Source organism: Pteropus medius, unplaced genomic scaffold (assembly GCF_902729225.1).
Source record: "Pteropus medius unplaced genomic scaffold, Ma_sr-lr_union100, whole genome shotgun sequence".
NCBI lineage: Eukaryota > Metazoa > Chordata > Mammalia > Chiroptera > Pteropodidae > Pteropus > Pteropus medius.
The window spans coordinates 22,201,872-22,217,635 of record NW_024340849.1 but is presented as its reverse complement, the minus strand read 5'-3'; the positions used below and the strand labels follow the sequence as shown (position 1 = coordinate 22,217,635).

General features: G+C 45.0%; 1 protein-coding gene and 1 pseudogene across 1 annotated transcript in view; one reads left to right on the top strand and one right to left on the bottom strand.

Moving 5' to 3' along the window:
- SETBP1 (SET binding protein 1) overlaps positions 1 to 15,764 on the top strand; it is a 324,498-nt gene that overhangs the window by 137,197 nt on the left and 171,537 nt on the right.
- Positions 10,686 to 10,804, bottom strand: LOC120589549 (uncharacterized; annotated as a pseudogene).

Sequence of the window (15,764 nt, the reverse complement as noted above, 5' to 3'; positions counted from 1 at the left end):
TGCTGAAGTCATCAGCCATGACCCTTGAGCTGCTGGGGACCCTGGAGACCTTGTAGGGCAGCCCCTTAATTCTATGCATGGGGAAACCAGGCTCTGCCAGCTGGTCAGCCAAAGAGATTGACAGTAGCCAAGTCACTCAGCCCAGAGCTGTTTCAAAATCCATGGGAGACCCTGATGAGCTGGCCCTTCTTTAGCTGGTTTACTTTTATTGAGAAATAGTATATGCGATCAGGAATTTAGGTGGGAGGGCAGTTCACTAGGCAGTCATATGATTGGAGAAATGGGAGGGGCTTCTGACAAAAGCTTGTCCAGAGGCCTCATGCTAGGGGTCTGGGGCCAAATTCATCCCAGAGACATCTCTTTTTTGACCTACTCAATTTTTTACGAAAATTTGCCAACCTTTGACAATCAGGAGATTTCTCACATGCACATACAAACACATCCCGTCACACCCGTGTAAGATGTTTGGCTTCTGGAAGCCATCAGCTGGAGTCGAGTAGGCTGGCTTTGGTCCTTTCAGTTCACCACAGCTCCCAGGTGACACACCACACTCTCATTACATGTTGAATTTGTAGCCTCTCTCATTTTCCACGAGTCTCAGAGGCCTGAAGTGGCGCCTCCAGGGAGGCACAGGTGACGTTAGTGGCAGAGCAGTGGCTGGGGCAGATTTCTCCTGATACCTAGTTTTCAAGATCCTGCTTGAAAACCCTGCCACTCAGGCCACACACTTTTCAGCCATGTGCCTCTCCTAGAGTGATTCTTTGCAGGTTACATTTCTCCCCAGCCAGAGGGCAAGCCCTTCAAGTTCAGGCATGTGGAGGCAGTAGATAAGGCAGGTTCATGGGAACAGGGCGGAGGATTCGGTGTTTGTCCCTCATGTTGCCTCTCCGGAGACTGGGCACACAGTAGGCTTTAGGAAATGAGCACTGATTTGCACATGGAGAGGCTCACTGCATCCTCCTTGACTATTATCCACAAATGCAGGAAAAATTAATCTTCACAAGCACCTTTATCAGAGTGTCCCCACCGCACACAGAGAGAGGATGTTTTCCACAAATTAGGTCTCCATTTCAGCCCTGCTGAACTCTCAAGTCCACAAACTCTTTCCATCTTTGATCCAGGTTCTTATTTGTTTTTTTCCCAAAGGTTTGATTTTCACTCTTAAAAATTTTTTTTCCATGTGTGTGTAGGGAGGGGAGGGTCCGTTCTTTGACTTATAATACTCCTATTTTCAATAAAGGAATTTTTTTCTCAGCCGAATAAATTAGTTGTTAATTAAAGCTTTTTGATGTAGGGCAAAAGAGGGTATATTTGATATCAGCAGCTGTATTCTGTTTGATTTATGGTTTGTCTAAGTTCTATCAGGAATATCAGCCTCGCCCCCCAAAAATATATAGTCCTTCCTTCTCTTTGTTGAATCTGTCTTGCTCCATTCTCTACTCTCTCTCTCTTGTACATATGCAGAGGCACTTAAAACTATTAAACCACGGCTGCATTGCTCCAAGTTCAATTAGAGACACTTTCTGTGTCTTACTTTTTTATTCGATGGTCTGTGTTTCCAGAGGCCACATGTGGAAACAGAGTCTGTGTGGGAGAGGATGAGCTGAGAGAAGTTTTGCAGCTTGCTCCAGTGTGCACAGTTAATAAGGCTGGAGCTGGGATTTCAAGCAAGGTAGATCTGCTCTAAGGCCCTCCATTCATCATGTTACAAGGCAAGAGAAAACATGGGCTCTGTCCAGTAGGCTCTTACCGTCCAGCTGAAGGGGTCTATAGAAGTATGACTCAGCTGACTAACTCAACAAGGCAGCATATGCCGAGTGTCTCCATAATGATGTTCAGTAATGGAAATCTCAGAGTTCAGTAGAGAAGTTTGCTGGAGGGTCTTGATGGTTGCAGAAGTGATCAAAGCCCACAGAAGCTTTCAGAACAAGACAATCACAGGTGGCCAAGTGGAGAGCTGAGGTTGTCATGGAAGTTGGTAGACCTAGCCTAGGAAGAGTTTGCTTTCCAACACGATGTAATTTTCACACTTATGCCTGGGACAAGGAAAGATACTAGCTTTGTGGAGAGAAGGGTCTTGAAATGAATCAATGACCAATGAGGTTTGGTCATGTGAGGGAGAGTGTTTTCTGAAGGGTGAAAAGCAGTTTCACCTGGCTATTCTCATTTACTCTAGGGCGATTGCCAGAGAGTTCAGTTGTGATTAGAGAAGGGACAGATATTCCATTTCCTTTTCAACTCAAAACAGAAGTTCAATTGAGTGTGGTCATTGCACTAGTTGGTGTTGTTTTAATTATGTTGGTTTTCCCACCCACAGCGAAATAGCCTCCTTGGACCATGGTTCTTCAGAGGCCTGGGACACCTCCAGGAGTCTCAGGCAGCCATCCAGCCTCCTTTTAATCCCCTCATTACCCCTGGCTCCTTAAGAACTGTCTGATTGCTGTCATTTACACACATGGAACTTTCTAGGGAGCAGGAGGCTTCACACTTCATCTCATTAACCTTCATGGGCACCCGTGAGCTGAATTCCCACTCAGGGCCCCAAGATCTTCTCCTTGATGCTCTTCAGCAGTCTCTGGTCTCTGGATAATTAATTTCCCGGTTGGTTTGCACAATGCACTGAATGCAGATGAGGAAGGCTACAGCTGGGGATCTCCAGGGCCAGAGACCCCCATAGGGATGGACCAGTCGCACACACCCAATACTGCCAGGGGCATGGCACGCTCTGCCCCACTGCTCTGGGGACCTTCCCCACGAGAAGCTGGCTCATTGCGTTCTCTGAGGCTCTTTCCAGGCAAGGCCAGCCCCCCAACCGCTGCTCTCTCATTTTTCTATATTCACCGGGGATCCCAGTTCTAATTAATTACCATCTACACTCTACACTCAAGAGGGAAACCTGCTTGGGGGAGAGTAGTGAGGAGTGGGGAATACATGGAGAAATTCAATCAAGATCTTCAGGTTGCAAAGCCTGTTGTTGGCAGCAGCACATCTTCCCAGGGTAAATGAGGAGAGCATCCAGCTTTGTGCCAAACTGTGTCTGAATGCGGCTGTCCCTGTGTCCCCAGTGCCTAGCAGAGGGGATGCCTGGAGGTGCCTGGCAACATGAGCCTCCACGTAGAAACTCAGGTCTCCTCATGCTCAGGATTTACAGACGCACATTCCTGCCTGTTGCCTTGAGTGGGCTTAACCATTAGCCCAGTCTCTTTTAAAATGTTTTAAGGAGCGAGGTACAGTGGTTCTCAACTCTGGCTTCGGTTCCCAGCCACTTGAGGGATTTTTTTAAAAATTTAGATGCCCAGTCCTGTTGCTTCACTATTTTTTTTTAATTTAATGCTCCTATAGCATCTTTTTAAAAAGTGAGTTGTTATTCACATACTATAAAATTCACCCTTTTAAAGTGTACAATTCAGTGGGTTTTAATGTAGTACAAAGCTGTGTAATTATCACCTCTAATTCCATAACATTTTCATCACCCCAAAAGAAACCCCAAACCCATTAGTAGTCACTCTCCATTTCTTCTACCCCCACCCTCACTTCAGCATGAGGATACCACTCATCTAGTTTCTGCCTCAAAGGATGTGCTTATTCTGGACATTTCCTGTAAGTGGAATTGTACAATATGTGTCCACCTACCCCCGATTCTGAACCTTGTGAATTGAAATAGCTGAGCCTTCTATGTTTTTTTAATGTCTCAGATGATTAGGCCAGCCAGAATTTGAGCACCCTGCCCTGCCCAGGGGCACCCCATTTGCTCTAGCATACAGTAAGTGCTTAGGAAATGTTTGTTGAATGACCTACTTCATATTCTAGAGGACTCTCTCACAGCCTAGTATGACTGAGATGTCTGCCCCTAAAGATAATTGATTTATTCTAATTTCTCCAATCACCCTTTTCATCAATGCTGTATGGAAATCTCAGTCAAAATCCACTGTAGTCTCTGTTTTCCCAAATCAATAAATTGAGTGAGTCTCAGTGACTATTACCCTCTACCCAACTTGTGTAGAACTTTTTCACATGAGGCTGGTTCTGGGAGCTCATTGCACAGCCCTTTTCAGAGAACTCTAGAATGACAGGGTTTGTCCTGGTCACTCAGAGGAGCTTAACTGAAATGGCCATACCGGGTTCTCATGAATGCACTGGAACAAAAGCTAGACTGACATTAGAAAGAGGATGGGAAATGCAGCCTATAACAGATGTGAGAGTTGGAAGCACTGTAAGGAAGGAAGTTACAAACAGACATAACACCGCAGTGATGAGAAGGACACAGATTAGGGTCCCATATACGTGATATCTGTTCAATCGTCCAAGTCTTGCTTTCCCATTTCTAAGGTCTCCTGTTTTCCAAAGGTGCCAGCCCCAGACAGAGGACACTTTGACAATGCCTATTGGCCTAGTACCGTACACAATTCTGCCATGGCACCTGCATGGTCATTTATCACATTAGCATCTCCACTCTCCATTCTGTGCCTTCTGGGGTGAGACTACTGAGCTAAAGAGCATGGGATCACCTGTCAGGGGATACCTGCGGAGAAAGAACACTCAGGAGGTACACAGGGCCACTGCCGAATGATCAAACTTGATCTGCAGTTGTATGATGAAGTGGGAATGGCTCGATGCAAACCTATCTCCAGTGCTGGGAACACAAAGCAGAGCCCTCCTGATGGTGGAACAGTGGTATTCATGCCTTGTTTTGTTCAGCAAATCCTTTTGGAGCCTCTACAATGTGCCAGGCACTGTTGGGATAGAGCACTGAATAAAACATGACAAGTTTCTACACGTTGAGAATTTACACTAAAGTAGGATAAGATGGGGTGGGAGAAAGGAGACAGACAGTCAATGAATTAACAAACATAAAATAAAATGTCATATAGTGATACATGTCCAAAGAAAGATAAAACAGGTCCATGGGATCAAGAATGATGGAGACGACGAAGGGGTGCCAAAGTGGAGAGCTGATACACAACATAACCTGCATGAAGTTAGGGACAGAGCAGACGGCCCTTCCAGGCAAGAGAAAATAGCAAGTGCAAATGCCTCAGTCCCCAACCCTGGCTCAACATAGTAATCACCCTGGAAGCTCTAAAAAAATCTCCCCAGGGTCAGACCTCTCCCAGGATAGTGTGTGTGCGCATGCGTGTGTAAAACTCACCAGATGATTCTATAGGACAATTAACTAGGATAGCAAATGACTGTATGAAAAGAACACGAAGGCCATTGTGCCTGGAGATGAGTGAGCCAGCAGCCCAAGGGATGGGAGGCTCAGTGTGGAGAGATAGGCAGATATTAGCCGGGTTACGGGGAGCCTTGAAGGCCAGTAAGGATTGCAGATGGTATTAGAAATGATGGAAAGCTACCAGAGTGTTGGAGCAGGGGCGTGATGAGCATCACAAGTGCTCCATGGCAGAGCAGCACACACGGTCAGTGCCCTCTCTACAGAAGTATCAACGAAAGCTGGGAAGTAGCAGGCAGAGTAGCTGTCGTTGCTGTCTCAGAGACTGTGCACATAGTTAATCCGTGTTTGGTTGTGTGTCTAGAATAGACATGTATACACACAGTATGGGCTAGAAGTCTCAAAACTTGAAGGCCTCTGAACTGATCGTATTGTTCTTTTTTACCTAGTGTATAAGATGAGCAAGATAAATGCACCTCTAGGTATAAGAACAGGGAGGGCCTCCACTGTCTCATTTCTTCCTGAAGGAGGTGGTTTAAAAAATGCAAACACAGCGAAACAGATGAGAAGAGTTGCAGATTACATTTCTGACAATGCGTAATCTCCACTCGTTAGAGCGTCGTCATTAGGAGGCCTTCTGATTATTCTGGCAGCTCTGGTTTCTAACTCCCCGTGGACAGAAGGAAGCATGAAGAGTATTACATTTCTCCAAGGATGGGGCCAAAGGTCATTCTGTGCATTGGACGGCTGGCTCTGGTCATATTGAAGAGCCATGGCCTCAAGTGTTACTGACAGAATAGTTGATAGCCCTGTTGTCACTTCCTTTATGCTCACTATCTATTATAAATTAAGCTGAAATTGTGAATTCTTAAAAATCGGGAAAGAAAATCTCCACCTGCTCTCCCTAGACTCATGCTTTCGTTTTAAGTCTCTGGTACCACATAACAGCGCTGTAAAGGCTACGTGGATGTAACACGCTATGTCCCGCATCGATGCCTGTGCCAGAGCCATCCCGATCTGCTGCCGGGAGGAGGAGATTGGCAGTGGGCCCGTGTGCCCCTACTGGCAACATATTAGTTAAATACCTCTGAGCATTTTAAGTAGAGCATTGTCCTTGTAATGCCAGTGCCAGAAAGACAGGCGCCCCCGTGTCCCCACTTCTCAGCCACTGTTCTATTCTCAGATACTGTGACTCAATAAAAATGGCACTAGACTGAGAGTCAGAGACTTGGGGCTTAAGCCTGGGCCTCTCACAAAGTAGCATTGTGGTTTTAAGCAGGTGATTAACCTTTTAGAGCTTCAATTCACTAATCTGTAAAATGAGAGGATTCGACTTGAATATGCTCTAATGTTTCTTCCAGCAGTATGAGTCTGGGCTGGTTTGCTCATTTGGCAAGGCAGAGAGGGGAGGTGGGTGCAGTGGTGCCTGGCCTCTGATTGTGCTGCATGGTACAATGCGTCAGTTACAGCCTCTCCAAAGTGGGACTGAGCCAGAGGTGGTGAAGGCCGTGAGGAAGGTGTACAGGCTGAGGGATCAGAGAGAGAGGACTTGAGAGAGAAATTCAGCTCTCAGCCCAGTCACTTTCTAACCATATGGTCTTGGGCAAATGTCTTAACCTCACTGAATCACAGAGTCTTTTATCTTCAAAATGGGATTGCTGATGCCTCCTCAGAAAAACTGTGAAATAAATGAGATTTGTATGAAGCACCCAGTACACCTGAGAGCCTATTAAATAAAGGCTAGTTATTACCATCAGTTACCCATTCCATACGGGTTATTATTTATTATTTATTATTTATGCCTTTGGAGTATTTCGTTATCTTCCAACATGACGTAGAACTCAGCAAGAGAAAGATTAGTTCTCTTAGTATTAGGTTCTATTGTAAATGTTTCTAAATCGCTCCCTAATCTTTCCATTTAGCTCTTACCTCCCAGACTTGATCATTCTGGGTGTGAAGGACCCTACAATGTTGTACACAAAATGGATCTGGGATTTTCCCTTATCCCCTAAATCAGTGGTGAAAACGGTAGCATTAAGTCTTGACATAGCATGGAATTTGCATCGCAGGCACCCATTGGGATGGAAATAAAGCATGCGACTCCCAAAAGACTCTTCTCCTTTTGGGGAGATTAGAATCTGTCTTAAATCAAGGGGGCCAGCCTCACCCGGTGTTGCCATGCACCCAGGTTATGTGTACATACCATTAGTCAGGCTCAGGTGGTAACCTGTATCAGGGATGGCAATGAAGCACCCCTAAATATTTTTTCTAGGAAACCTATTTTAAAGCAGCAACTCTTGTCTTGTTTCCCCCACTTGTACCCTCTGAGGCCCCTTGAGGATGGTGCAGAAGTTCTGGTGGCAATGGAACACCTCTAGGCAGCCTCATGGATCATGTCAAAAGGAAGTCATGGGACATGCTCATGCAAAACCCCTTGTGTCTTTCATTCACTCTTCGACAGACACTTGTTACAGGTCTGCTATACCAAGGGCTGTGCTTGGTCCTGGAGACAGATGCAAAGTCATAAAGGTCTAGCTCTGCCCTCAAGGGGTTCTCAGTGTCCACTGAAAGACCCAGGATGTGTTCAACCCCTGAGCAGGTGGGGAGGGGTGTCCTGAAGTACACTGCACAACAGGTGCCATTGAGGCCTTTGGTCTGGCTCATACACTCATCATCTTCATCATCATAATCATCATCATCATCGTGGTTGTTGTCAATGTTGTCATGGCCATTTTCTAAGAGTCAAAGGAACTATTTACACTCTCAACCCAGGAGCCATCAGAAGAACAGTACATGCAAAGTGTCAAAAGGTAGTACAGATAGAACTGGTGGGACAGTTCAGAGATAGGAGGCCCAGGAAAGCTTCTTGAGAGTTGAGTCTTCGTTTCGGTCTTAATGATGTTTGTAATCTGGATGGACAGAGAGAAGTGGGATATGGAGCAGAACTTATAAATAGAAGAAGAGGTCTGGACTGAGATTTTGCTGTTTTTAGGGAGATACAGCTCAGAAAGTTACCAGAGTTGGTGTGAGGGAAGGAATATGTGAACTATTAAAGGCCCAGAACACCTCGATTCCTTAGCTATTCCAGCCTTCCTGCTTTAGCCTGGTGTTCTTCCTTCTCTTAGCATCGGCCAGCATGGTGTCCTTCCCAGCTGTGCGTCACTTAGCGTAACTTCCTTTATCCAGTCCTCTCTCTGTGCCTCTTTCTGCTTCCTCTCTCTCTTTCCTTCCCTCCACACACACACAAGTGCCTGCCAGACATGTAATATGCTTCCTTTCTCTGGGTCTTGGTGTCCTCTTCTATAAAATGAGGGAGTTTAGGAATCTTTCATGAGTCTAACACTGAACAGGCCCTGCTTGCTCCATCTGCTCCCCCAAGTCTCCAAAGGGGACACCTGGGCTGTGGGCCTCCCCCAGGGACCTCCCCAAGGCTGCTGAGCCTCAGGCAGGCAAGGCTGCACTCCCTGCTCCCAGGTTCTGCCCAGGGAGCCCAGTGTCCACTGGGCTTCCAGTGGCTGCCTGCCCCATGCCCCAGGCTCATGGCCTTCATGCCCTCCCAGGTGCAGACGGCTTTGGGAAGCAGGCGGGGCCGTGGCTTTGATCGCACACACAATAACCTCAGCACCAAGGCATCCATGCTAATCACTTTTGATTATGAATGGATTAAACAGGACAGCAGCTGCACTGGGCTGCTTTGATTCAGGCCCGCTCAATAATGAGATGCATAGGCACAGGCTGGGAGGCTGCTATCAGCCGTGCCCAGCCCCCATCCCATCTCCTTCAGGGGCACCTTCAGGCAGGGAACACTGCTCAGAGGCACAAGGAAAACCAAGGCAATTTGCACTGGCCCTGAATTCAGCTAGCCTCTGTGGCACTCTCAGCCTCATTCAACATATCCCCCACGGCCACTATGCACGCCATGCCCTTTGCCAGTTGTTCAGCCATGTTGTCCACCATTGCTACAGAAACTGCAGCCTGTTCCCTCTGTATTCCCACGAGGGAAGGTATAACGCCCTGGGTTAAACAGCAGCTGCTCTTCTGAGAAGAGTTCCAAGTTTAACTCAGGAGCAGCCAGATCCACGAAGGGTCCCCCCATCCCATAACCGTGCCCTATATCTGGTCATCTGGCTTATCAGAGACAGTAGAAATAATAATGTCCTCTGTAATAGCCTTCTTCGTATTACAAGTATGAAGGGCATTTATGTCCCCCATTCCCATTTTGTTTTCCCACAAATTCTGCAAGCTGGCCAGGATTTAGACCTCTTTCAGAAATAAGGAAATGACATTCAGACAGGTAAAAAGATTTTTCCCAGGGGCCTTTGTGTACCCACTCTGGAGCTTTGGAAACCAGCCCAGGCTCTGTCATTCTGCCATGTAATCATCTAACCAGCTCGTCTTTCCCCTCATTGGAGAATATCCTGAGTGTATCTAGTTTCTGACGATGGCCCCATGAAAGCGGTGACCGCCTGTGTGTGTCTATTTTGGGACATAGATTGAACCAATTTGGGGTTGTGGGGTATGAGCAGCTGCCTTGGCTAAATTGCAGGGCTCAAGGGAGGGAATGGAGATAAGAGGGATTCAGCACCAAAGCCAAGAGTTCTTAGGGCTGTTAGATACACTAATAAATTTGACCTTGAGGCATTTCATGTGTGGCCAAAAGCATGTGAAAGAGCAAAGGGGAATACCCGGTTTCTAATAAAAGCTTCCACAGAAGAGCCAGCTTTTCCAACCACCTCCTGCCCACCCTTGTCCTCAGCCCAGGAAGGCAAGTTGTCAACCTTAGGCTGAGATGGCCACTTAAAAACCAGCCACAACAGAGCCATGGCCAAAGCCCCTTGAGATTGCCCACACTTCTCCCATGTGAAAGGATTTCAGAGGATCGTGGGCTTGGAGGCAGGTAAGGGAGAGGAATGGGTGCAAAGTTTAACGACAACCATCTCGTCTGTTGATGTGGTACAAAAGGCTCCCCCCATTATTTGTTTAAGTTGTTCAGATTGAGCCTTACTGAGCTCATGAAAGATTTAAGGAAGAGGGAGGCAATTTATGTTTATGAAGCACTGACTTCCTAGGCTCCTTCCAGGCATGGATTTCATCATCCAGACATCCCTATGAGGTAGCTAAGGTTATCCATCTTTTGTGGATAAGTAAGTAGAGACTCGAGATTAAGCTGCTATAGAAGGCCTTAGTAGCTGAACTTGGGTCTGGTTGACTATCAAGCACATTGCACATTGCCTCATCCGTATTCTCACTTCCCAGGTGAATAAATAAATCCTCTAGGAGGTCAAATGATTAGAACAACGTCCTCGTGTTAGGTAATAGCAGGATTTCGATTAGAATTCAGGAGCCCTAACCTTAATCTAGCCTTCTTTTCACATCTTATTTATTTATTTATTTATTTATTTATTTATTTATTTAGGCAAACCTTGGTTGACCTCACAGATTGCAAGGACCTTGTCAGCTTACAATCTCTTTATTTTTTTATTTTTTAAACCTCTTTCAGAAATAAGGAAGTGACAGCCTATAGCACCTGGTCTTCCTAGGTAGTCTCTCATCCAAGTACTAACCAGGCCCAACCCTGCTTAGCTTCCGAGATCAGACGAGATCGGGCTTGTTCAGGGTAGCATGGCCGTAGACTTCTTTTTGCATTTTAGATGGTAAGATCCCTTCCAATATGCAAATAATTTCCCCGCTTGAGGCCTTTGAGCATGATGTCACATCTCCCTGAAGTACATTTTCTGCAACTCTTGCTTAGCAACTTCTGCTCATCCTTCGAGGCTCAGCTGAATTGTTACTTTCTTAAGAAAGCTTTCCTTGACTAATCCTAACTTCTAAATTAGGTCTCTCTCCATCACATCTCTTGTCGTAGCCCCTCTTGTTTTAATCCTTTTTTGCTCAAACTTATCACAACTCTAAATTACACTTTTGTTACTCAAAAATAATGCTACCTCCCCCTTAGACTCTGGTTGCATGAGGGCAAGGACGGTACCTTATTTGTTCATCGACATACCCTCAGAATACACAGTGCTTGGCACTCACACGGGCTTAATAAGACAAAGCTGAAATTTAGACATGAGTAAAGCAAACCGACAAGATGGGGGACTAGGTCTACAAGTATGAAGAGACTCACACCTAACAAATTCAACCAAGATAGGGAAAAAAATAGGTCCAAATTCAACACTGTCTTGGTCTGTTTGGCTATTATAAGAATTGACCATAGACTAACACGTTGACCACATGCGCATGTCAGAACTTAGTACATTATCTTCCCTCCATTTGGATTGCTCTTCTTCCAAATATCACATGGCACACTCCCTTACTTCATATGGGTCTTTTAATTGGATGGATATTGGCATCCTTCACACTTCTGCATTCAAAAGCCTGGCTTACCTCACACCCAGTTTTGCACAGAGGACACGTGAGTTGCTGAGCTGTTGGGATATCCCATTCCATACGAGTCACCTGGACAGGGTCCAATCCAGTTGTTAGTTGTCATAAGCAGAGAGGCTCAGGAGCACAGCACTGGAGTGCTGGGGCCATTTCCTGGTGGCGAGAGTCAGCTGGGCACATCTATTCACAACTCTGCAACCAGCACCTTCAGGTTGGTAGCTTGACACGGTGGGAATATTTACATTTCAGAAATTGGCCAATGCCTTACATTGGGGCTTCCCTCCAAAAAAGAGTCAGTTATTAAATATTTGCTTCATAAGTCTGGGTAGTAATAGTTGCTCCTCCGACTGTCATAGTGTGCTCAGACCTAAGAGCCACATTTTGAGGGAAGCTTTTATAAGCTAGATAGTAGTGACACGGGGAATAATATCCAGGGAAGAAAAGTTGGAAGCACTTGGGTTATTCTACTGGGGATGTATGGAAAAGTTGGAAGCACTTGGGTTATTCTACTGGGGATGCTACCTGTTGTCAGATGTATCAGGGGTGGCCAGTGGCAGGAGGATTACACGTAGTATAGTGTACACATGGACAGGACTGGAGAATGTATGGGAGAGGATGAGTCTGAAACCCTCTGAGTTTGGTATCTGGCTCTAACTTAAGATATGGAGTCTGGAGTAGGTTGATTAGTTCGTCTGTTCTTCATCTGTAAAATGGAGTTCACATTCCCTATGTAACAGGAAGAGCAGAATGATAAAAAAGCACTTAGTTCCTGTTCCTCAGAACTAGTTTCAGTGAGGCATATTTCAACTGAATAAAGGTAGAACGTGCTTAAAAGACTGTTACCGGGCACTAAAATAGCAAGTGCCACTTCCTCAGTGGTGTTCAAGCTGGGTGTCCATCTGTCTGAGAAGGTGGAGAAGGGGATTCCTGCATCAGCAGGAGGCCAGTCTGGAAAATCATGCCCCAAGATCCCGTCCACACTAAGACCTCTAAAGCCAAGAATATGTCCCTGGGCAAGTCACTGACCGATTTTTTGCCTCATTTCCTCCGTCTGTTAAACAAACAGGATAGTTACTCTCCCTTCCTCTTTTCCTTGTTCATTTGAGCAGCTTCATATTCTATCTAAATCAGGTCTCTCTCCACTCTCTCGTAATACCCATACTTTTTTTCTCGCCACTTTTTCCTTTGAACTTATCACAACGTTAAATTACATTTATTTTTGTTGTTCAAAAATAATGCTGTCTCCCCAGTTAGAATTCCATGAGGACCAGGACCGTGTCTTATTAGCTCATGGATGTGTCCTCAGAATTCAGGATACTCGGCCCTTTTGTTGATTGGATGATTAAGCGAGATTATCGTTTGAAATGTTTTTAGGTCTAGGAAGTAAATGCATTTTATCAATCTCATACGTCACCGTTCTTATTATAATAAAGATACTTTATACTTTGAAATAGGGCAGTATTTGCTGTGACTTGGCTATGAAGAACAACTGCCATTTTGTACCCAATATGGTTAATAGTTAAAAGATAATAATTCAACTCTTTTAAGTCATATGTGGAAATAAGCTTGTGTGTCTTAGAATTAGGATGCTTGTTTATATCCCATGATATAAACATGAGGTTGAAGAAAGCCTTAGGGTACATGGAGAGACTGGGCCACTGCTTTGACGCTCACATGCCTTTTATTTGGATATGGCAAAGGTAACTGGTTAGATACAGCTAGGTATGGCTTCCCTACCCTCCTGTCCTTTGTTTACCCCAGAATCAGGCTTGCTTCATATAGCTTCCCATGTAGCAGTGGGTCATCTGCCCTCCAAATTATGGGCCTCTCTGCCCTACGTTCTCAGCTACAATTCCTGAGATTTGGAATTTCTTTTTATCAAAAGATATGGGGACTCTATTTTTTGGCCTGGTTTGAAGTGAAGCATAGCAAACAGCTATCCTGGGAATAGCTGTACGGTGATGATGGTGTAATTGATTGATAGTGGACACTCCTAAAACCAGGTTTAAGTAGGGAGGGATGTGCAGAGAAACAAAAGACTGCTTACTCTGAAAGACCAGTGAGAGGTGGAGGGCACGGATCGTCCTAAAGATATACATAGGCTTTGCCAACTCCTCATTTTTTGCCCAGGGCCCTCTCTCCTTACATCCTACCACTCCACCATTTTTTCTGTCACTTCTTGCTGCAAGCTCCTTTAGTAGTAGTTTGTATGAAGCCTGATAATGCCTTGAGTGGGTGGCAGGACCATCTGTTACCTTCACAAGATTCACAGGCTATCAGATCATGGGGTGATCATACGGAGTTCCTCATGTCAGAGGTGGGGCATACTAAGGGCCAGGCAGGGATGTAACCTGCCCAAGGTCACACTACCAGTGAGTTGCTGAATGTGGCTGCAAAAGTGAACATCGCCATTCCCTATGGTGGGCCCTTCATTTGTGCTATAAATAAAGGGCTCAAGCATGTGATTACTAAAGAGGCCTCAGACTGAGTTAGCAGCTACTTCCAGTCCTGCTGATGTAGCATCTGTGTGTGACATTCGTTTTGCTCAGTCGCAGTGTATAGAGAGCCATCCTCCAGCTGAGCCAGCCAGAAATTCTGGGCAGATTTGTCCAAAAATGGGTGGACTGAGTCAGGCACACATGTGATTTCAGGGAGAACAATGAAAGGATATCTTATTCAGAGAAGAGGTCTGGGGAAATATAATCCACCTTGACTGAGCCATTTTGATGGCAAGGAGACCTCCATTTCCAGATACCTCTGAGAGATGATCTTATTCTTGATAGTGAAGTCACAAGAGACCATTTTTTTGCAAACTGTAATCAAGGCAGGACTGTGTGAAACACAAACAGATATATATACAACCTCAGCAAAGAAGAGTGAACCAGCTGTTTCTAGAAGTCCTACAGAAGATACAAGAGAGACATATTTTTAACCAAGTACCAGGATGTATACATTCCAAGGTGCCATTGCCTCCTTCGTATTTGCCTAGGAACCTTGACAGGAATCTAGTCTTGTTTTCCAAGGTAGTTTGGCTAGCTTAGCATTCTGAGGAACATCGTTTGAAGCTGTAGAACATCTTCCATGGTGAAGAATCATTCTAGAAACAGCCAAATGTCTTGGTCCTCAAAGAGCGCCTGTGCTGGGGAGTGGCAGGATGACGTCAGTGCCCTGTAACAGCAATGTCAGAGCAGGGCCACTTGTGAAAGAGATTGCACGTTGGTAGTTTTCGGATAGCAGTTCAAAGAGATTTTCATTTCAACCAATAGCAAAGCGTAAAAACAAGCAAGTTCCACTCGGTTAATTGAAATGCATAAGCAAATGACCTGATGATCTTTCTTTTTAAAAAATACTTTAGCAGTCTTTGTGATGGAAACCATAAGCAGAGGTATTTGGTAAACAAAGATTGCCTTTTAAATTTTAGTTTTGCGAAGACTGTTTCTTGCAAATGAGAAGAACTCCAGGTTTCACTTCTCTTCTCTTTGATGAAGATGATTTTCTTTCTTCCCAGAAGATCATACCTCCTGCTGTCCAGCTCCTTCATTTTGTTGGGTGCAAACTGCCCTTATGATTTGCTCCTCCTTGTTCTCATGCTATGTTAGGTTACATCATAGCACATTTCATGAATGTAGTAACAGAGATGGCTTCAATGGAGTTACCCACTTTTCTGTATTTTTAAAAGTGCCCACATATATGATCTTAATGATATTATTCTCCCTTGGGATGCAACAGTCCCCTTCACACATTATTGGTTAGCTTTTTTTCTTTTTTTCTTTTTTTTTAAACACTTGGTTCGTTGTATCATAGCTTGGGTCATAGAGGGCAGAGATCCTTTCTAGGTGGGTTGAGATTACCTATGACAGCATTTAGGTTACAGGCAGTGCCACACATATGGAGTAGTTAAAAATGAACATAGGCTTTGGAGTCGCATGGAATTGAGCATGCTCTCTGGATCTGTCAAATACTGTCTTGTGACTTTGAATAAGTCATTATAAAAGCTAAGTTTCTGCTTTTTCATTTATAAAATGGATATAATCATAGTATTGCCTTAAGAGGATTTAATGATGTGAGATGATCCCTGGAAAGCATTTAGTAGTTTATGGGGATTCTCAGCATCTGTGATGGGGCCTGGAACTTGCCATGCTATCATTAGCTGGAAGTAAAGAAAGAAGGGAGAAAGGAAGGAAGGAAGGAAAGAAAGGAAGGAGGG